The following is a 24,316-nucleotide window of genomic DNA, read 5'->3' as shown; positions in this document are numbered from 1 at the left end:
AAGGGAGGTAAAGGCAACAAAAAAAAGGCCATGGTGGCGAAGTAAATACAATATAGCAAGTAAAACACTGGAATGGTAGATTTGCAGTGGAAGAATGTGCAGGGTTGAGATAGAAATAATAGGGAGCAAAGTAAATAAATAAATACAGTAGGGGGAGAGGTAGTTGTTTGGGCTAAATTATAGATGGGCTATGTACAGGTGCAGTAATCTGTGAGCTGCTCTGACAGCTGGTGCTTAAAGCTAGTGAGGGAGATAAGTGTTTCCAGTTTCAGAGATTTTCGTTCCACTCATTGGCAGCAGAGAACTGGAAGGAGAGGCAGCCCAGAACATCAGCTGACTGGATTTGGGAGAAGGAGAAATGGGGAAGGCTTGGGCGAGTTGCTGTGGGGGATACAGTGCTGTTGACCGGGGTAGGGGTAGCCAGTTGGAAAGCATGGCCAGCCGTAGAAAAATGCTTATTGAAATTCTCAATTATAGTGGATTTATCGGTGGTGACAGTGTTTCCTATCTTCAGTGCAGTGGGCAGCTGGGAGGGGGTGTTCTTATTCTCCATGGACTTTACAGTGTCCCAGAACATTTTTGAGTTTGTGTTGCAGGAAGCAAATTTATACTGCTCATAAATATACGGTTCATAGCATTTGAATAGTACTAATTTGGACAGAATAATGTGATCCAATAGGGGTGAAAATGCCTTCAAACCATAAACTCAAATAGTTTCTCTTCAGCCCCCCTGCACTACTAGGCCTACCTCTGGTATGGTGTGTAGGAGACCCCATTGCCATATCTCCGCTCCCTAGAACCACATTGATTATGCCCAGGTTGGTGATCCATTTATTCCAGTTGACTTCCTCCACTCTGAGATGACAGGTTCAAGTCCAGAGGACACATGCACCAATTACTGTCCCTGAGTGTATGACATCCATCAGCTGTCACAGACAGCAGATCAATGATGCAGCACACGGTGTACCAGCTGCTGCTGTGCACGACAGCAGTGCAATCAGTCATTCAATTCTAGACACACACTCTCACAGCTAAAGTTGAATGAGGGGCTTTATATTTTATTTCCCTGATGTGATGGGTTCTTGTTGAAATGGGTTTGTGTTGGGATGATTGTCCTGTTATTGATATTGGATGCAATCAAAACTATGGAGTTCATTATTTATTTTGTATGTTATCCAGTAGGAATGTATAGGTACCCTACTCATTCCAGGGTTTTTCTTTATTCTTGCTATTTTCTACATTGCAGAATAATAGTGGAGACATCAAAACTATGAAACAACACATATGGAATCATGTAGTAATCAAAAAACTGTTATCCAAATCCCAAAAAATATTTTATATTTGAGATTCTTCAAAGTAGCCACCCCTTGCGTTGATGACAGCTTTGCACACTCTTGGCATTCTCTCAACTAGCTTCATGAATGGATTTCAACTAACAGGTGTGCCTTGTTGAAAGTTCATTTGTGGATTTTTTTTCCTTTGAGCCAATCAGCTGTGTTGTGACAAGGTAGGGGTAGTATTCAGAAGATAGCCCTATTTGGTAAAAGATCAAGTCCATATTATGGCAACATCTCAAATAAGCAAAGAGAAACAACAGGCCATAATTACTTTAATTCAGTCAATCCAGAAAATGTCAAGAACTTTGACAGTTTCTTCAAGTGCAGTCCCAAAAACCATCAAGTGCTATGATGAAACTGGCTCTCATGAGGACCGCCACAGGAAAGGAAGACCCAGAGTTACATCTGCTGCAGAGGATAAATTCATTAGTTACCAGACTCAGAAATTTCAGCCCAAATAAATGCTTCAGAGAGTTCAAGTAATAGACAAATCTCAACATCAACTGTTCATTGGAGACTGGGATTCAGCCTTCAAGGTTGAATTGCTTTAAAAAAAAAAAACACTACTAAAGGACACCAATAAGAAGACTTGCTTTTTATTTATTTTTTTACATTTATTTAACTAGTTAAGTCAGTTAAGGACACGTTCCTAATTTCAATGATGGTCTAGGAATAGTGGGTTAACTGCCTTGTTCAGGGGCAGAATGACAGATTTTTACTTTGTCAGCTCGGGGATTTGATCTTGCAATCTTTCGGTTACTAGTCCAACACTCTAACCACTAGCATACCTGCCGCCCCGGCTACACCGTAGGGATGGTGCCAGGTTTCATCCAGATGTGACGCTTGACATTCAGGACAAAGTGTTCAATCTTGATTTCATCAGACCAGAGAATCTTGTTTCTCATGGTCAGAGTCCTTTAGGTGCCTTTTGCTGAGGAGTGGCTTCCGTCTGGCCACTCTACCATAAAGACCTGATTGGTGGGGTGCTGCAGAGATTGTTGTCCTTCTGGAAGGTGCTCCCATCTCCACAGAGGAACTCTGGAGCTCTGTCATATTTAAATCAGATTCTAGGTCACCTCCCTGACCAAGGCCCTTCTATCCCGATTTCTCACTTTGGCCGGGCGGCCAGCTCTAGGAAGAGTCTTGGTGGTTCCAAACTTCTTCCATTTAAGAATGATGGAGGCCACTGCGTTCTTGGAGACCTTCAATGCTGCATACATTTTTTGGTACCCTTCCCCAGATGGACAATTGCTTCGACCTCGTGGCTTGGTTTTTGCAAAGACATGCACTGTCAACTGTGGGACCTTATATAGACGGGTTGTGAGCATTAACATCTGCTAACCATGTGTGTGACAAATACAATTTGATTTGATTTGATTTTGATTTGTGTGCCTTTCCAAATCATGTCCAATCGATTGCATTTACCACAGGTGGACTCCACTCAAGTTGTAGAAACATCCCAATGATGATCAATGGAAACAGGATGCACCTGAGTTCAATTTTGAGTCTCATAGCTAAGGGTCTGGATACATACGTAAATAAGGTATTTCTGGTTTTTATTTGTAATAAATTTGCAAAAAAAATCTAAAAACCTGTTTTCTCTTTGTCATTATGGGGTATTGTGTGTAGATTGATGAGGAGGAAAATGTATTTAATCAATTTTAGAATGAGGCTGTGATGTAACAAAATGTGGTAAAAGGGAAGGTGTCTGAATACTTTCCGAATACACTGTATATTGGCAACCTGAAACACCATCGGCGGTCCATCTCTCCAGCCCTGGTTCTCAGGTCCTTGTCCAACCCAGAACAAAGCTGCCTACCCAGGCAGCAGGGCAGGCTCCTCTCCAGGTCCAGGATGGTGATTGCCCCCTGTAGGCACATATGTTCATAACAATGAATGAGCTATGATCAAACTGTCCACCAAAACAAGCAGCACAGTGCCATTTCCTTGCATTAGTCAGTCCGGCCGTTTGTCCGTCAGTCCGTGGTGGATCACCTGTAGTTTCCAGATGCTGGTGCTCTCCAGGGACATCTTCTCCACAGTGCGGCTCATGACGGCAATGAGCATGTTGAGCAGCAGGATGTATGTGAGCATGATGTAGGAGATTAGCAGCAGAACACCTCCTTGTAATGGTACCTAGAAAAACATATTCCTTATTGCCATAAATAACTCCCCACTTTTCCACCGTGATAGCTAGTATAGTTGAAGTCGGACGTTTACATACACTTAGGTTGGAGTCATTAATAAAACTCGTTTTTCAACCACTCCACAAATTTCTTGTTAACAAACTATAGTTTCCGCAAGTCGTTTAGGACATCTACTTTGTGCATGACACAAGTCATTTTTCCAACAATTGTTTACAGACAGATGATTTCATTTATAATTCACTGTATCACAATTCCAGTGGGTCAGAAGTTTACATACACTAAGTTGACTGTGCCTTTTGCCTGTGATTTTATACAGTTTGGAAAATGCAGAAAATGATGTCATGACTTTAGAAGCTTCTGATAGGCTAATTGACATTTGAGTGTGGATGTATTTCAAGGCCTACCTTCAAACTCAGTGGCTCTTTGCTTGACATGTTTTTTATTATTTTTATTTCACCTTTATTTAACCAGGTAGGCCAGTTCAGAACAGTTCTCATTTACAACTGCAACCTGGCAAAGATAAAGCAAGTGCGACACAAACAACAACACAGAGTTACACATGGAATAAACAAACAAACAAGAGGTAAGATTGGGGAGGTAAAGGCAATAAATAGGCCGTAGTGGCGAAGTAATTACAATTCAGCAATTAAACACTGGAGTGATAGATGTGCAGAAGATGAATATGCAAGTAGAGATACTGGGGTGCAAAGGAGCAAAATATATATATATATATATAATAACAATATGGAGATGAGGTAGTTGGATGGGCTATTTACAGATGGGCTATGTACAGGTGCAGTGATCTGTGAGCTGCTCTGACAGCTGATGCTTAAAGTTAGTGAGGGAGATATGAGTCTCCAGCTTCAGTAATTTTTGAAATTCGTTCCAGTCATTGGCAGCAGAGAACTGTAAGGAAAGGCGATCAAAGGAAGAATAGGCTTTGGGGGTGACCAATGAAATATACCTGCTGGAGCGCGTGCTACGGGTGGGTGCTGCAATGGTGACCAGTGAGCTGAGATAAGGCAGGGCTTTACGGAGCAACGACTTATAGATGACCTGGAGCCAGTGGGTTTGGCGACGAATATGAAGCGAGGGCCAGCCAACGAGAGCATACAGGTCGCAGTGGTGGGTAGTATATGGGGATTTGGTGACGTAACGGATGGCACTGTGATAGACTGCATCCAATTTGCTGCGTAGAGTGTTGGAGGCTATTTTATTTATGACATCACCGAAGTCGAGGATCGGTAGGATAGTCAGTTTTACGAGGGTATGTTTGGCAGCATGAGTGAAGGATGCTTTGTTGCAAAATAGGAATCCAATTCTAGATTTAATTTTGGGTTGGAGATGCTTAATGTAAGTCTGGAAGGAGAGTTTGCAGCCTAGGTATTTGTAATTGTCCACATTGTCACGACTTCCACCGAAGTCGGTTCCTCCTTGTTCGGGTGGCGTTCGGCGGTTGGCGTCACCGGTATTCTAGCCATCGTCGATCCACTTTTAATTTTCCATTTGTTTTGTCTTGTTTTCCTACACACCTGGTTCTCATTTCCCGCATTAAGTTTTGTGTATTTAACCCTCTGTTCCCCCCCATGTCTTGTGTGGAATTGTTTATTGTAAATGCTGGTGCACATATTGACTGGTGCGCGACGGGTTTTGTACCCATGTCTTGTAATTCTTTATGCCGTTGGTTTTGGTATTAAACTGCTCCGGCTATTACCTAGTTCTGCTCTCCTGCGTCTGACTTCCCTGCCACCGGTTACGCACCCCTGACACACTTATTCTAAGTCAGAACCATCCAGAGTAGTGATGCTGCATGGAGGGGCAGGTGCAGGCAGCGGTTGGTTGAAGTGCATGCATTTAGTTTTATTTGCATTTAAGAGTAGTTGGAGGCCACGGAAGGCCTCCAATGCCATGTATGGCATTGTAGCTCGTCTGGAGGTTAGTTAACACAGTCTCCAAAGAAGGGCCAGCAGTATACAGAATGGTGTCGTCTGAGTAGAGGTGGATTAGAGAATCACCAGCAGCAAGAGCGACATCATTGATGTATACAGAGAAGAGAGTTGGCCTGAGAATTGAACCCTGTGGCACCCCCATAGAGACTGCCAGAGGTCCAGACAACAGGCCCTCCGATTTGGCACACTGAACTCTTGTACTTTTTGGAGAAATGTCCTCTGGTCTGATGAAACAAAAATAGAACTGTTTGGCCATAATGACCATCGTTATGTTTGGAGGAACAAGGGGAAGGCTTGCAAGCCGAAGAACACCATCCCAACTGTGAAGCACGGGGGTGGCAGCATCATGTTGTGGGGGTGCTTTGCTGCAGGAGGGACTGGTGCACTTCACAAAATAGATGGCATCATGAGGCAGGAGAATTATGTGGATATATTGAAGCAACATCTCAAGACATCAGTCAGGAAGTTAAAGCTTGGTCGCAAATGGTTCTTCCAAATGGACAATGATACTTCCAAAGTTGTGGCAAAATGGCTTAAGAACAACAAATTCAAGTTATTGGAGTGGTCATCACAAAGCCCTGACCTCCACTCCATCCTATAGAAGATTTGTGGGCAGAACTGGAAGAGTGTGTGCGAGCAAGGAGTCCTACAAACCTGACTCAGTTACACCAGCTCTGTCAGGAGGAATGGGCCAACATTCACCCAACTTATTGTGGGAAGACTGTGGAAGGCTACCCAAAACATTTGACCCAAGTTAAACAATTTAAAGGCAATGCTACCAAATACTAATTGAGTGTTTGTTAACTACTGACCCACTGGGAATGTGATGAAAGTTATAAAAGCTGAAATAAATCATTCTCTACTAGGATTAAATGTCAGGAATTGTGAGAAACTGAGTTTAATTGTATTTGGCTAAGGTGTATGTAATCTTCCGACTTCAACTGTATATGCCATATATAATGGCTGCTTTGGCATCACCTAGGTGGGTGCTAGACATTAGTGGATGAGGTCAAGGAGAGTGCCCCTCCTTTCTTTCTTTCCTTTCTGGAAAATCAATTATTACCCCTCTGTGAACTCTCGAGGTCTCCCATGCCAATGGTGAACTTGAACAGCTCCATGGTGTTGTGAGAGACGTTTCCTAAATGAATCCTCTTTAATGAGAGGGAAAATAATAATACCTTTTTCAGCTGTGTTGTTTATTGAATGTGCTCTTTTATTGGCCGTTGATTCAGGTTCCATTAGCAAAGTGACCAATGTTACGTTCCCCAGGAAGAAAACCAAAAATTGGTGCTCAGAGTGGGGAACTAACAAAGAGCCGCTGACAACAACAAAAATGAAACAGGTGAGGTTTTAGGAGGGTTTCTGAAAGACACTCATGGGGGTGTCCAATTAAAAGTTGACTAGCAACAATAACTGGGACCTAAAAGACACCCAGTAAATGTGCCCAGGAAGAGGCAAACAAAATAAAAACCCATACCAAACTTAAAGGCAGGAAGCAAACCAAAAGGTGGAGCAAAACAAAGACAGGGAAAATCAGACAAATCAAATAGGGAGAGCCAACTAAAGGTGTTAACGTTCCACATCTCTCAAGACAACTGGGTTAGCCACTCTTAAATTTCACCCGGGCCAGTACAGGTGAAAAATCTTCCAACTGACGAGATGGACAAACCAGCACAGGTGTAAAACCTGACTAACGTGGTGATACCAATCAGTGTGTCCCACATGCTAACATCCAACCTCTAAATACAAATGGAAACCCCAAAGACTGTAATACCTTCACCCTCAAGACAACAAATACATACAATATTTTTGTTGTACAAGTTTGCTCACAACCAACAGAAAACAACTTCCATCTCACAATATGATCAATTTAAATGCATCACTACTTAAATGCATCGCCTTTTCCAATATAAACATGATGTCTACTGGCTGTCAACAATTAAATACAAGACAGTCTGCCAAAAACTCAGAAGTTTTTGAGAAACAGAGATAAAATCATGTAGGTTTCTATGACTCTCATCCCCTTGGAACAAACGCAACCAAAACAAAACAAATTTAAACAGCAAAACGTGCAGTCAAAAAAGATTTGAGGCAGGGATACACACTTGAAAGGCAATCAGCAATGGGGGACGAAGGTAGGAAAACACATCATCAGGAGTGACAAAAGCAGACAACTCTGGCGCGCTCATTTAGAGCGAAACCTGCCTATATCCCTTCAGGAAATCGAACTTGCTAATGTACTTAGCAGTGCCTGCACGGTCCACACAATCATCGACCCGGGACAAAGGGTACAAGTCTGACTTGGTAATGGCACTGAGTTTCCGAAAATCGAAACAAAACCACAGAGACTTATTCGCATTAGGTACTTATATACAGGGTGAACTCCATGGACTGTTGCCATGTTGTGCAATGCCATGCTCAAGCATGAACTCCACCTCACTGCAGAGTTTCTTTCTCTTTTCAGTATTCACTCGATAGGCATGTTGTTTGATTGGGGCAGAGTCCCCAACGTCAATGTCATACCCTAGTACATTTGTCTGAGTTGGCTCATCTGAGAATAAACCCTGATATTCTAAAAGAATGTTGCCTTTTTCCTCTGGAGACAAGTGTGTCAAAAAGACAGCAAGGTTTTCTAGAATCTCTGAGTTACTCAGCCATCCCACAGACACAGGGTATATTGGGCTTTCCTCATGCTCTTGAGGAAGACTATAGTCAAATGTGACAGCAGTGGCCCAAATGTAACGGGTGAAGTATGATTTCAACATGCTGACACAGCCATGTTTTTTTCCTGCGTTCTGGTGAGGTGATGATTTACATGTACATTTTAGTCACTTAGCAGACACTTTTATCCAGAGCGACTTACAGTTAGTGCATTCATCTTAAGATAGCTAGGTGGGACAACCACATATCACAGGCATAGAAAGTACATTTTTCCTCAATAATATCAGTAGAGTCTGAGCTAGAAGGGGGGGTCAAGTGCATGTACTGTATAATGTTTTTTTTTTTTTTTTGGGGGGATTATTTAAGATACTGTTTGAAAAGGTAGGGTTTCAGATGTTTTTGGAAGATGGGCAGGGACTCTACTGTCCTAACTTCAGGGGGAAGCTGGTTCCACCATTGGGGTGCCAGGACAGCGAAGAGCTTGGACTGGGCTGAGAGGGAGCTGCCCTCCCGTATTGGTGGGAGGGCCAAGAGACCTGAGGTGGCATAACGGAGTGCTCGAGTTGGGATATAGGGTTTGAGCATAGCCTGAAGGTAGGGAGGGACAGTTCCTCTTGCTGTTTCGTAGGTAAGGATCATGGTCTTGTAGTGGAAAATGATGATGATGTATTCCAGATTACCAAGTTTTTTCACTATGGGGTAAGGGCCTGAAAATATCGAGCTTGCAACGGTGACACCAGAACAGACAACAAAACCAAGACATGGTCACCAACATCGAAAGTGAAGGATCGGGCCTTTCAATTGTACCAAGCTTTCATTTTCATCAGATTCTCACTGGCAAACTGTATCGAAAGCAGTAACGTGTTCCAACAGATTGCTTTTTGTGTTTAAGGTGTCTTCTTGCAACCGCTCTCTCAGCAATCTCAAAAGACCTCTGACATGATGTCCAAACACGAGCTCATTCGAAATAAAACCAAGAGATTCCTGAACAACCTCTAGCGCTGCAAACAGTCCCAGTTATTCCCAAACTCGTAGCAGTAAGATCTCAACATAGACTTCAAAGTCTCATGAAATTACTCAAATGCACCTTGAAACTCTGGGAGGTATGCACTAGAGTGGCAATGGGTAACACCCAACTACTGTAGCACTTGCTGGAAGACCTTTGACATGAAATTCAAATTTTGGTCCAATTGCACTACTTGCGGAAGTCCAAATGTTGAAAATAATTTTACCAATGCCTTAACAATACTGGGAGCCAAGATTTTCCTCAGTGGAATGGCCTCAGGGAAACAAGTAGCAGCGCACATGATGGTCAAGAGAAACTGGTTGCCACTTTTTGTTTTGGGCAAAGGAGCAAAACAATCTACCACCGGCTGAAAGGTTTGTCAAAAGCAGGAATACTCTGCAAATGTGTAACAGTTACAGCTTGGTACGGTTTACCTGTCCGCTGGAAAACGCGACAGGATTTACAGTAAAACACAGCATCCTGTTTTAGACCAGGCCAGACAAAGTTATACAAGATATGGTCATACATCTTGTTGACCCAAAGATGGCCTGTCATACTACCACTGTGAGCCAACCTCAATATCTCTTGTCTGGAATGACAATTTGAGATACACCGTGCCAATCGTTTTCACCAGAAGTGGAGGGAGAATCCCATTTCCTTATTAGACATCATCATCAAACTCCTTCTCTGGATGTACTGTATCTCAGCAAAAGGAGAGGAGAGGGAAACATCTTTACTCTGTTCAGCAATCAGATGCTTCCTAGACATTGAAGTGTCAACTATAGGGAACCTCTCTTTCTTCAGCGGTCCTACAAACTTGCTCACCTTTGGGGTTTTCAAAGGAGAGGTCAACTCAGGTTTACTGAAATCAGGGTCACCCATAAACATCTCAGACAGATCGACCGTGGTGGGATCGCTGACATCCTCAACACTAGAGTTGCTCCCGGTGACTTTCTTAGACATAGCACATGTAATGGCACACTCTGGGAACACTCTAGGGTTCTACTCTGGGTTCCTTACAAACAACAGGATTTGGCACGAACTTCCCTCCAGCCAAATCGTTTCCGAAAGTGATTGAGACCCCCTTCACTAGGCCTCACTCCAACGACAACGGAACCAGAAATAAGATCAGACTCGAGTTCCACATTATACAAAGGAACTTACATGCAGCCCATCTCCACTCCTTGTACTAACACACCGTAATCAGTTCACTGTAACTGTAAAAAGTGTCAAACTAAGGCAAAACACCCTCCAAAATGAAGAACTGGGCTCCTCCAGTGTCTGGCAGTATTTTCACCTGCTGCTTAAAACCTCTTACAGCTACCCCACTACTTTTTTCAATTTCCGCCTGAAGACATACCCAATTCTAACTGCCTGTAGCTCAGGCCCAGGACCAAGGATATGCATATTCTTGGTTTCATTTGAAAGAAAACACTCTGAAGTTTGTGTAAATGTGAATTTAATGTAGGAAAATATAACACAATAGATCTGGTTTAGATAATAGAATGAAAAAAACATAAATTTTTTCATTTCTATTGTTGTATCATCATCTTTAAAATGAACAAGACAAAACGAACATTCAGATAGGATGATGGGGACAATTTCAGTGAAAAACATAAGAGGGCAACAGTACTTGTGCAAAGTTTCAGAATGATAACTTCCAAAATGAGTGTACTACATGACATTTATCATGAAGTCACCCAGGTGTTCCACACAAGTAGCCCAAATGTACCAAAGTGGCCAAATTGGTGAAGTTATACATTTTGAAAGGAATAACTATATACAAAATACCAAAATGGTATTCTAACACCCCCAAATAAAAATGGAGAAAAAACATGAAAAAAAAATATATATATACATTTACACAATATTGTGCTGCTGATGCCAGGTGCCATAGCAGTCTCTTTCTGCTGTAAAGCAGAGGGTCACCAAGCATGTGGTGCAGGTGATGGGGGACTTCATTTTGCAAAGAACACAGCGACGCCTCCATGCTGTGCCCTTTTGGCCCTGAGGCACATCCATGCCTGCAGAAATAAATTTGGGCAGATGAACACCACTTGTGGTACGAGCTGGATGAACCAGCTTCAGTGGGGGATAGACACCTTGGCACTGGGGGCTTCCATTCGGAGTCAGTGTCACTCTGAAAGAAAATGTTCAGTTAGAATAGTTTCACATATGAGCCCTGTATCAAAAGGTATAATAAACAGATATATGTAGAGTACAGGGAACATAAAGTTGAATATATTGTTATAGACCTACTAGATCTACTGTCTCATTTATATTATGACAGACCAGCTAGATCTACTGTCTATTTTATATTATGGCATTTCAGCTAGATCTACTGTCTCTATTATATTACAACAGACCAGCTGCATCTACTGTCTCCATTTCACTTTGGCCATTGTTGTGGGCCTGCCCTCCCCTCAACAGCCTCAAATAGGCTATTTCATGTGGGGGTGGGGTGTGGTGGAGTGGCAGATACACGCATCTCGGCCATGCTCCCTCTAATCCACAATATGTATATATACACACACAAAAATAGGCTATGGGTCATAAACATACATACAAACATACTCCCACCCACAATGTATAGCCAACGTGTACTTTACACATTTCATGACATTTTTATATATTGCTACTAAAAAATTTTAAAAATCACAAATAATATTTAATATTATTAATTTCAAACAACGTCATTAGCATGAGAAGAACTTACCAGTGCAACACAATGTCCTCTCCGTTCAGAAAATATTCCTCTATTTGGGAATCGTCCTCCAACAATCTCTGTCTCACTTTCCAGATCAATTTCTTCTAAAATTGTGTGTACATCTGTATATCTAGACTTAGATTTAGCTTTCCCTGACTTAGTCACCATAATGATTGATATATAAACAGCTGAAGATGCGCTTTACCAAAACAATGCTTTGCGTAACATGCGTGGCTCCTTCCGGTGTGAATCTTCAATGGCGAATGACCCTCTTTACGCCGGAGTTTACTACATGGGTTGGTCTTCCAACACATAAACATTACATATTGCCGTTTACCTCAGCTCATTGGCTATCTACCCAGCTAGATTTCAAGATGATCAGTGGTCATTGGGTTAAAATACAGTCAATCAACGAAACAGCGGTCATATCATTGGTGCATAATGATGTCATTACTTGTTGTCTTCAAATCGGTTTATTTCAGTCAATATGTCCCGCGAAATGACCCATCAGGTTTGGTTGTGTTACAAACAAACCAGTTGATTGCAATGAAACCAAACATGTGTGTATTTACATCGAATGTGTCGTCGAAAATGGAATGAGACTGAATTCACGACACAAGCGGTTCACAAAATGTTTCGTGTTAGGCTATAAAAATTGATTTTATCAAACAAAATACAATTTATTGTGTAACAATGAGCATTGGGATTGCAAACAGAGAAAGATCGTCAAAGGTAAACTATTTATTTTATTGCAATTTGTGATGTTACGCCTGTGCTGGTTGAAATAATTTTTTTATGGGGCTTTGTTCTCAGATAATTGCATCGTATTCTTTCGCAGTAAATCCTTTTTCAAATCTGACAACGCAGTTGGATTAGCAAGATTCTAGGCTTTCGACCCATGTGAGACACTTGTATTTTTATGAATGTTTAATATGACTATTTATTTCATCCCGCTAACGGGTTCGGTGCGCAGAGAGGTTAACAGCATCGCCACTCTGCAGAGACACGAACCCGTCTGAAACAAAGGGTTCATACACATCTGATCCAAAATATTGTTTCGGAGATACACCTGACCCAACCAGAGACTTAGTTGGTTGGAGTGCTCCCACAAGAAGAAACAGCTTTTTCTCTGTCTCATTTTTCTTTTTCAACTTAGGACACTGAGAGACAATGTGTCCTTTCTCATGGCAGTAATGACAAATTGGCTGATACAAAAAAAACGGTTTTCTGCCGATCCTTATCTTTGGCCACTGTAGAAAAAGACTGAAACCTCGTGGTTGGTGACTTCTCTGGATAGCTTTTTGCATAGGGATAACTACTGGGTGCTTTTTTGTGAAGGTAGTTTTATGTGTCAACACAAACTCATCTGCAAGAACTGCAACCTTCTCAAGAGTGAGATCAACCCTTTAGCAACCCTTCCGTGAAGGAAACTGTCATGCCCTGACCTCTGTTTTCTTTATATTTTGGTTAGGTCAGGGCGTGACTAGGGTGGGTACGCTAGTTTTCGTATTGTCTAGGGTTTTTTGTATTTCTAGAGTTTTTGTAGGTCTAGGTGATTTGTATGTCTATGGTGGCCTGATATGGTTCCCAATCAGAGGCAGCTGATTAACAATGTCTCTGATTGGGGATCATATTTAGGTAGCCATTTTCCCTTTGGTGTTGGTGGGATCTTATCTATGTGTAGTTGCCTGTCAGCACTCGTTTGTATAGCTTCACATTTAACTTTTTGTTCGTTTTTTCAGTGTTCATTCTTTAAACAAATAAGAATGTACACATACCACGCTGCACCTTGGTCCGACCCTTATAACGAACGTGACAGAAACTAGGAAGTGAAATAGAATCCAAAGTTATATATTGTGGTAAACGGTTTTAGCAACAGCTGTGCTGGACTGTAGTCTATGTGGATGATAGTTTGGATGGTATGGGTGGGGATGATGGAAGTCATAGACTTGAATGGTCTGTGGTGAAAAGGAAAAGGAAAAAGAATGGCACTGCTATAAGTGCTGCTGACAGCTGTGGCACTTCTAGTGTTGAGAACGTGAAGAGGGTGAAGGTAGTGAAAAACAAAAGTAATGATGGAAAGTTGTAATCGTGTTTGATGCGACCACGGAGTCTCATCTGCACCGTTTTCGATTATCGAATGGCGTTAAGAAAAAGATAGTTGAAGTCACATTAGCCCAGTTCATTGGTAGTGGTAGACTGTTAATATTATGTGCTGACCATGTTCAGCAAGGGAAGATTCTGAAAATGAAAACTCTGAATGGGAAGAAAATCACAAGTCATGTCCCTGGAGGGGGGTCATTTCTGGGGTTCCAATGTGTCCATAGATTATGTAAAATAAAATGTAGAGGGGGGCATTGTGGTTGAAGCCAAAATGCTTTTCAGTAAGAAAGAGGTGCAGAGAAGTGAAAGCCTGTCATTAATGTTAATGTTTGAGAAGCTTTTACCAAATAAATTACAGATGGACTTTCTGGCGATCACTGTTAGAGAGTTTGTTAAATGCCAAAGAATGGGACATGTAGCGGCTCTGTGCAAAGGAAAGAAAAGATGTGCCAAGTGTGAAGGTGAACATGATTATGGTGAATGTGGGAACAATGTCAAGGTTAGCTGTTGTAATTGTGGGGGAGACACATTGCAGCATTGGTGGATGCTAGGTGCAGAAATAGGCTACAGAGGCCCAAAGATATAAAATCACTCATAATGTCTCATGCAGAGGCTGCAAGGCAGATTGGTGGAACAAGCAGAATGATGGAGATAATAGGGTTACTCCTGGAATAAGTGGACCTACTGTAGGAAATGCTGCTTATTTTGTGGCGGGGCGGGCGCCTGCAGGCTGACTTCTGTCTTCAGTTGAAGGGTGTTTCTTCTGACACATTGGTGCAGCTGGCTTCCGGGTTAAGCGGGCGGGTCATGTATTGGAGGACGCATGAGTTGCAGAAATTAGACAAGATCGTAATTGAAATTGGCAGAAAAGGGGCGTAAAATACACCTAAATATATACATATAATAATTGTTCTCACAAATGTGTAGTGTGAAAGGACACCTTAGTAGTTAATCAGATTTACTTTATATCCTTCATTAGAAGGGTTATCAACCTGACTGTGTTTGTGGAAAGAAGTACAGCCAAGTTGAAGTTCATTGTGGAAGCAGCAACCGAGTTTTCAGGAGTAACAGGTGTTACTGTCGCCATGATTGTTGACATGTTGACTCCTAATAATACTAATGATGTAAAGTCTCAGTATGATGATAATTAGAGTCATGGTTTTTGTTTTTCCTTCAGTGGAGTGCCAGAAGTCTTGTTGCTAACGGTCAGGAGTTTAAGATACAGTTGAAGTCGGAAGTTTACATACACTAGGTTGGAGTCATTAAAACTTGTTTTTCAAATTTATTATGTACAAACTATAGTTTTGGCAAGTCAGTTAGGACATCTACTTTGTGCGTGACACAAGTCATTTTTCCAACAATTGTTTACAGACGGATTATTTCACTTATAATTCACTGTATCACAATTCCAGTGGGTCAGAAGTTTACATACACTAAGTTGACTGTGCCTTTAAACAGCTTGGAAAATTCCAGAAAATGACATCATGGCTTTAGAAGCTTCTGATAGGCTAATTGACATAATTTGGGTCAATTGGAGGTGGACCTGTGGATGTATTTCAAGGCCTACCTTCAAACGCAGTGCCTCTTTGCTTGACATCATGGGAAAATCAAAAGCCAAGACCCCAGAAAAACATTATAGACCTCCACAAGTATGGTTCATCCTTGGGAGCAATTTCCAAACACCTGAAGGTACCACATTCATCTGTTCAAACAATAGTACTCAAGTATAAACACCATGGGACCACGCAGCTGTTATACAGCTCAGGAAGGAGACGCATTCTGTCTCCTTTAGATGAACGTACTTTGGTGCGAAAAGTGCAAATCTATCCCAGAACAACAGCAGAGGACTTTGTGAAGAAGCTGGAGGAAACAGGTACAAAAGTATCTATATCCACAGTAAAACGAGTCCTATATCGACATAACCTGAAAGGTTGGTAAGCAAGGAAGAAGCCACTGCTCCAAAACCGCCATAAAAAAGCCAGACTACGGTTTGCAACTGCACATGGGGACAAAGATCGTACTTTTTGGAGAAATGTCCTCTGGTCTAATGAAACAAAAATAGAACTGTTCGGCCATAATGACCATTGTTATGTTTGGAGGAAAAAGTGGGATGTTTGCAAGTCGAAGAACACCATTTAATCCGTGAAGCACGGGGGTGGCAGCATCATGTTGTGGGGGTGCTTTGCTTGCAAGAAGGACTGGTGCACTTCACAAAATAGATGGCATCATGAGGAGGAAAATTATATGGATATATTGAAGCAACATTTCAAGACCTCTGTCAGGAAGTTAAAGTTTGGTCGCAAATGGGTCTTCCAAATGGACAGTGACCCCAAGCATACTTCCAAAGTTGTGGAAAAATGGCTTAAGGACAACAAAGTCAAGTTATTGGAGGGGCCATCACAAAGCCCTGACCTCAATCCCATATAAAATTTTGCGGCCAGAACTGAAAAGCATGTGCAAGCAAGGAGGCCTACAAACCTGACTCAGTTACACCAGCTCTGTCAGGAGGAACGGGCCAAAATTCACCCAACTTCTTATGGGAAGATTGTGGAAGGCTACCCAAAACGTTCGACCCAAGTTAAACAATTTAAAGGCAATGCTAAAGGCAATGCTACCAAATACTAATTGAGTGTATGTAATCTTCTGACCCACTGGGAATGTGATGAAAGAAATAAAATCTGAAATAAATCATTCTCTCCACTATTATTCTGACATTTCACATTCTTAAAATAAAGTGGTGATCCTAACTGACCTAAGACAGGGAATTTTTACTAGGATTAAATGTCAGGAATTGTGAGAAACTGAGTTCAAATGTATTTGGCTAAGGTGTATGTAAACCTCCGACTTCAACTGTATATGAAGTTGATTTAGAGATCAAACATGATGTGATATGTGTTCAAAAAACATAACTTGGACCACATCTTGTTTTATTTTTCCTGGTTATTGCTCAATCAGATCTGATACATCAATTGTACAAGGTGGTGGTTGTATATAATATAACTGTCCCATCTGAATATGAATGTGTGATGGTGGAAATCTACAGTGCATGTAGTAATATTAAGTTATACAATTTGTACAACCCTTGTCGTCAACTATCTGTTGTGATCTTTGATGAAATATCAGGAGAATTGAGCTCTAGAGAGATATTGTGCGGCGACTTTAATGCACATAGTAGTTTATGGGGAAGTAGACATACAGATGCTAATGGTACTATTGTGGAAAATATGATGGAAACAAGAGCATTAGCATGTCTTAACGATGAATGTGGTACAAGAGTTGATGTTGTTAGAGGGGTTACATCCTGCCTGGACCTCACAATGGCATCTAACTCTATTGCATCTATGTGTGAATGGAATGGAATGAAACATTCTACTGTTGGAAGGGATTATTTCCCGGTTTCGAGTACCATGAACTTTGATGTTATTATTCCAGATAGGGTACCATTCAGAAGATGGGGCTTTCATAAAGCAGACTGGGAAAAGTTTGGTGATCATTGCTTAAAACCTCTTAGGGAGGCTGCGAATTTTCGCAGCTTTTTGTTAAAAATCGCGCAACATTTCAGCGCCCTGCTACTCATGCCAGGAATATAGTATATGCATATGATTAGTATGTGTGGATAGAAAACACTCAAACGTTTCTAAAACTGGTTAAATCACGGCTGTGACTATAACAGAACGTGCGTTTCATCGAAAAGTGCAGGAAAATCTGATCACTGAAAATGGGAAAATATATCCATATGCGCCACTTCAACCCATTGTTAAAAGTGACCAACATTAAATGGGGCCGAGGTTGCAATACCTACAGCTTCCACACGATGTCAACAGTCTTGTCATTGGTCTCGGATTTGTTTCTTGGTCAAACCGAAACAAGGCAGCCGATTTATTCCGGTCTCCGACAGGATGTTTTGGTTGAGAAATATACGGACATGAGTTCAAGACGTGGAGCTATAGAAAAAACATCGCCTCGTGATCATTTTGATAGATTATTAACGTTTACTAATACCTAAAGTTGCATTACAAAAGTATTTCGAAGTGTTTTGTGAAAGTTTATCGTCAACTTTTTTAATTTTTAAAAATGACGTTGCGTTATCAAACTCAGTTTTTTCCTTGATTACACAGTCTTCATAGATCGATATCTAGGCTATATATGGACCGATTTAATCGAAAAAAGACCCAAATAAATGTTTATGGGACATCTAGGAGTGCCAAGAAAGAAGCTCGTCAAAGGTAATGAATGTTTTATATTTTATTTCTGCGTTTTGGGTAGCGCCGGCTACCGCAAAATCTGTCGTGTTAGGTGACGTTGCAGTATTTTGGGGGTACATGCTATCAGATAATAGCTTCTCATGCTTTCGCCGAAAAGCATTTTACAAATCTGACTTGGTGGATAGATTCACAACAAGTGTAGCTTTAATTCACTACCTTGAATGTGTATTTTAATGAAAGTTTAATGAAATTATGAGTTTTATCAAAAACTATAGGTGGCGCTCTGAAATCCGCTGAGTGTTGTTCCTGCATGGGAACAGCATTCTGCGTCATCCTTAAGAAGTTAAAGTAAGTTGGAGAGTTGTCTTTAGAAAGGCCGGTTGATGCATGTGCTGCCTCTGTGACATCTGATTTTAAGTGCTGAGAATGTATATGTACCAGTGAGTGAAGTGGGTGAGTAAAGGAAGGTGGTTCATTGGTGGACTGAAGAGTGCACTGCGGCTATTCAAGAAAGAGATAGTGCTTACAGAGTGTTGCATAGGAATATGACTACTGAGAATCTAGTTGACTTCCAAAGGAAAGATAGCTTTAGTTTGCAGGGTTTTTAAGTCTGTCATAGAGAAATGCATGGAGACAGTTCTGCTTTACAATAGGCAGGGGTACTGAGCTGGGGGATGTATGGTCTATATTGAAGAAGATGACTGGATAAAGCAAGTCCACTCAAATTCCAGTTTTGGTTGTGGGTCAAAAAATGGCCCTAATTGATCAAGTAAAAGCTGACTTGTTGGGGAAGATATCTGCTAAGGTACATATTGGGGTTACTTTGGATGAAGTATAGTGCATTCGGAAAGGATTCAGACCACTTGACTTTGTCCACATTTTCTTACGTTACAGCCCTATTTTAAATTGTTTTTTCCCCTCATAAATCCACACACAAAACCCCATAATAACAAAGCAAAAACAGTTATTAATAATTTTTTTTACAAGTTTATACAAAAAAAAAACGAAACATCACATTTAAATAAGTATTCAGACCCTTTACTCAGTACTTTGTTGAAACACCTTTGGCTGCGATTAGAGCCTCGCGTCTTCTTGGATATGACGCTACAAGCTTGGCACACCTGTATCCCATTGTTCTTTGAAGATCCTCTCAAGCTCTGTCAGGTTGGATGGGGAGCGTCACTGCACAGCTATTTCCAGGTCTCTCCAGAGATGTTCAATTGGGTTCAAGTCTAGGCTCTGGCTGGGCCACTCAATGACATTCAGAGACTTGTCCCGAGGCTAATCCTCCATTGTATTAGCTGTGTGCCTAGGGTTGTTGTCCTGTTGGAAGGTGAAGATTCGTCCCCGTCTGAGGTCCTGAGCGCTCTGGAGCAGGTTTTCACTCTAGTAACTCCCCATCCCACATGCGAGAGCGTAATCATCGACTGACACTAATTAGCATAACGCAACGGACATAAATATTCCTAGAAAATATTCCTATTCATGAAAATCACAAGTGAAATATATTGAGACACAGCTTAGCCTTTTGTTAATCACCCTGTCATCTCAGATTTTCAAAATATACTTTACAGCCAAAGCTAGACAAGCATTTATGTAAGTTTATTGATACCCTAGCATAGCATTTTGCCCAGCTAGCAGCAGGTAACTTGGTCACGGAAATCAGAAAAGCAATCAAGCGGCTGGCTTCCGGTTTGGATGTGCGTTGTGTCAAGAAGCAGTGCGTCTTGGTTGGGTTGTGTTTGGGAGGATGCATGGCTCTCGACCTTCGCCTCTCCTGAGTCCGTACGGGAGTTGCAGCGATGAGACAAGACAGTAACTACTACCAATTGGATACCACAAAATTGGGGAGAAAAGGGGGGTAAAATAATTACAAATAAAAGAGAATCTGTGTTTCAAGTCGGAACCCATCCAACTTTTTCAGGAGCTGGAGCAGTTTTTCCTTGAAGAATGTGCAAAAATCCCAGTGGCTAGATTTGCAGCTGTAATTGCTATAAAGTATTGACTTTGGGGGGATGAATAGTTATGCACACTCAAGTTCTGTTTTTTTGTCTTATTTCTTGTTTGTTTCACAATAAAACATATTTTGCATCTTGTGTGAATCAAATGATACAAACCCTCAAAAAATCTATTTTAATTCCATGTTGAGAGGCAACAAAATAGGAAAAATGCCAAGGGGGGTGAATACTTTTGCAAGACACTGTAGCATTTTCCTGGCATCCGCCAATCACAGATTCGTCCGTCAGAATGCCAGATGGTAAAGCGAGATTCATCACTCCAGATAATGCATTTCACTGCTCCAGAGTCCAATGGTGGCAAGCTTTACACCACTCCAGCCAACGCTTGGCATTGCGCATGGAGTTCTTAGGTTTGTGTGTGGCTGCTCGGCCATGGAAACCCATTTCATGAAGCTCTCGACAAACAGTTCTTGTGCTGACGTTTCTTCCAGAGGCAGTTTGGAACTTGGTAGTCAGTGGTGGAAAAAGTACCCAATTGTCAAAATTGAGTAAAAGTAAAGATGCCTTAATAGAAAATGACTCAAGTAAAAGTGAAAGTCGCCCAGTACAATCCTACTTAAGTACCAAAAGTTAATGTAATTGCTAAAATATACTTAAGTATCAAAAGTAAAAGTATAAATCATTTCAAATTCCTTATATTAATCAAACCATTATGGCCCCATTTTGTTGTTTTTTACATGTATCGAATAGCCAGGGGCACGCTCCAACACTCAGACATAATTGACAAATGAGGCAATTGTTGAGTGAGTCCGCCAGATCAGAGGCAGTAGGGATGACCAGGGATGTTTTCTTGATAAGTGTGTGAATTAGACCATTTTCCTGTCCTGCTAAGCATTTAAGTATTTATTTTTTTGTCTTCTTTTTTTTTTTTACCCCTTTTTCTCCCCAATTTCGTGGTATCCAGTTGATAGTTAGTCTTGTCTCAATGCTGCAACTCACGTACGGACTCGGGAGAGGCAAAGGTCGAGAGCCATGCTTCCTCCAACCAACACAACCCAACCAAGCCGCACTGCTTCTTGATACAATGCCCACTTAACCTGGAAGCCAACCGCACCAATGTATCGGAGGAAACACCATCCATCTGGCGACCGTGTCAGTGTGCACTGCCCCCCGGCCTGCCACAGGAGTCGCTAGAGCGCAATAGGACAAGGACATCCCTGCCGGCCAAACCCTCCCCTAACCCGGACAATGCTGGTCCAATTATGCGACGCCCCATGGGTCTCCCGGTTGCGAACCCAGAATCTCTAGTGGCACAGCTAGCACTTTGATGCAGTGCCTTAGACCACTGCACCACTCGGGAGGCCGAACCAAACAATTTTGACACTGTACGCACTACAGCGCTCACCAGTTCCGTTCTGTGAGCTTGTGTGGCCTACCACTTCGCGGCTAAGCCGATGTTGATCCTAAACGTTTCCACTTCACAATATCAGCACTTACAGTTGACCGGGGCAGCTCTAGCAGGGCAGAAATTTGACAAACTGACTTGTTGGAAAGGTGGCGTCCTATGACAGTACCAGATTGAAAGTCACTGATCTCTTCAGTAAGGCCATTCTACTGCCAATGTTTGTCTATGGAGATTGTATGGCTGAGTGCACGACAAACATGTTTTTTGTTTTGTTTTCTTGAGTAAGGCAGCTCCAAAATGTTCAGTGTTCTGTCACTCATGTTCTGTCACTCACCCCTTGGGTGCTGCCATAGAGTTACCTTAGAAGTGCCCATCCAAGAAGGCTCAAGGTCATTAGCCACAGATAAAATTACGTCAAATCACGTTATATCTACAGTAGCTTTGATTGGACTGAAGCATGATTTGCGCCGCATTCAAAAGAACTGTTAACTCGGAACTGCAAAATCTGACTTTAGTGAGTTGAAGACAACTGGGAACTCGGGAAAAACGAGCTACAACTGAGAAAATAAGTTTTGAACTTTCATCCAACTCGGAATTGTATTATATCCAACTCGGAATTGGGAACATGGGCCTCTTTCTAGAGCTACGACCTGAAGATCACATCATGATTCAACATTTTTTTCCCAGTTCTCATCGGCCATTGGACATAAACATTACACAACAAGTTTGAAGTCGCTAATTCAACAATGAGTCGTTAGGAAGGAATCTGGCTAACTGCAAGTGTTGTAAAGCAATCACTAGCCTGCTACTCAGTGGGGAGGGTGTGTGGTCCAAGTCTGGGGTCTCTTTTCCAAGCTTAAAAGGATAAGCATCCACATGCAACACCATGGGCCAGAAAATGTTGAATACATTGGCTATGCTGTCAATCCAGCCTGACTTTTGCGGTGCTCAAAACAACAGGAAACTCGGAAATGGGACATCTCAGACTTCAGTGAGTTCAAGACAGCTGGGAACTTGAGAAAAAAAATGAGCTCCGACTGGGAAAATACATTTTGAACGGTAATCCAACTTGGAGTTCCAAGTCGGGAACTCAGGCCTCTTTCTATAGATCACTGACGTCATGATTCAACCTTGTTTTTTTTTCGAGTTCCCAGTTGTCTTGAAAGCACCATAAATCCAGAGAACGCCAGACTTCGATGACAAAGTTTGATGCCAAAGTTACACACAAAGGACCGCTGTGCTACCTTCCTGTTCAAGTGAGCACAGCACAACAAGGTGAGTCAAACATGTCTTGTATGCTGCTGCATAAGTTATGTAATATGCCAGGGAGATAGTATTACTTCCTTAGCTACAGTATACATAAGTATATGTTGTGTAGTAATCTGTTAGTAGCCCAAGTTCCTCACCCTAATAATTTGATCTATTTTCACCTACTGTTCTGACTTGGTGGTGCACATGTAGCCTATAATTTGTTTTTGAGAAATGTTATCGAATATTGTAAGAGCTTTCATTGTCTGCTTATATGCCCCCTTTTTTTATCTTACGGTTTTGACCTGGTGTACAGGGAGAACACTAAGTATGGCCCATGTTCTGAATTCTGTCGCTGTACATTTCAAAAGTGCTTCACAAATAGTTATATTGACTGCGTCCTTCCTAGCTCACTCAATGTTTTAATGGAAATTACGGATTGCCTCTTCTCCGCTTGTTGTCCCCTTATGTCATAGTTTGTACATCTCAATAGTCAGTAGAAACCACATTTGTTTAAGCAAGTCAGCCATATCAGCTGTTTTTGTAAAGGCAGTAAATAAGGTTGAATGAACTGTTTCGCCACCAGACAAGGTTCCGCTGATAGCCAGGTGTAGCAGTGGTATAGTGCAATTAATGTATTGTTTAGTGTTGTGCAGTGGCTTTGCTGGCATACATCCCACTTTTTTTTTTACCCCACCAAGATGTACATGCTAAAATTGCCACTGCTTGAGAGAAGGTGCGTAAGAGCTGACACTGCAACCAGTCTGTCAACTCTCTGCAGGTGGTAAATAAATCCCCATAAATGAAGAATTAAGCACGCTACAGAGGCAAACAAAATGAAAAACCTACTCCAAACTTAAAGGCAGGACGCAAACCAAAAGGTGGAGCAAAATGAAAACAGGGGAAATCAGATAAAGGGTTGTTTTTCTAGAAATCAAATTGGGAGAGACAACTAAAGGTGTTAACCCTCCACATCTCTTAAGACAAGTGGAGCACTGGGCCAGTCACTCTTAAATATCACATGGGCCAGCACAGGTGAAACACCTTCCGATTAATGAGATGGACATACCAGCACAGGTGTAACACCTACTGACTAATGAGGTGACACGACATCCAACCTCAAAATATAAATGGAAAAACCAAAGTCTGTAACACCACTGCTGTGGAGGGACCGAGAATGCGTTATTACAGTCCATTGACAGTTGTTTTTTATTATAAATCATATTGTTGTTTTATACTGTCTCATTTGTTTTCAGTGTTTTAGAAGTGTCATTGTACGAGGGAACTGTCATCTACAATTTTGATAGGTCCTTTGATGGTGTTGGAAGAATAAACAGATTCATTTTTAATTCATGAGCCACTGACTGGTTGTGTTTCTGTGTCCCTGTATACAAAAGTGACAGAAGAGAAATGAAATACCTGCTGAAAAACCAAAGCATAAGACAACGTAGACAAAGAGAAAGCGCAAGATATCACCTAGGATCATCTGCAAAGGAAAAAGAAGACATAGTAAAAAAGAGAGTATCAAAGGAACTGTGGATTATAACTACAGCTGGGTCACGACACCAACGTTGTCCCAATCTAACATTT

General features: G+C 41.6%; 1 pseudogene; it reads right to left on the bottom strand.

Moving 5' to 3' along the window:
* Window positions 1-565: 565 nt before the first annotated feature.
* LOC112259125 overlaps window positions 566-24,316 on the bottom strand; it is a 28,066-nt pseudogene continuing 4,315 nt past the window's right edge.

This window comes from Oncorhynchus tshawytscha, linkage group LG09 (assembly GCF_018296145.1).
Source record: "Oncorhynchus tshawytscha isolate Ot180627B linkage group LG09, Otsh_v2.0, whole genome shotgun sequence".
Taxonomy (NCBI): domain Eukaryota; kingdom Metazoa; phylum Chordata; class Actinopteri; order Salmoniformes; family Salmonidae; genus Oncorhynchus; species Oncorhynchus tshawytscha.
The sequence above is the reverse complement of the archived record's forward strand: the minus strand, read 5'-3'. Positions and strand labels throughout refer to the sequence as shown.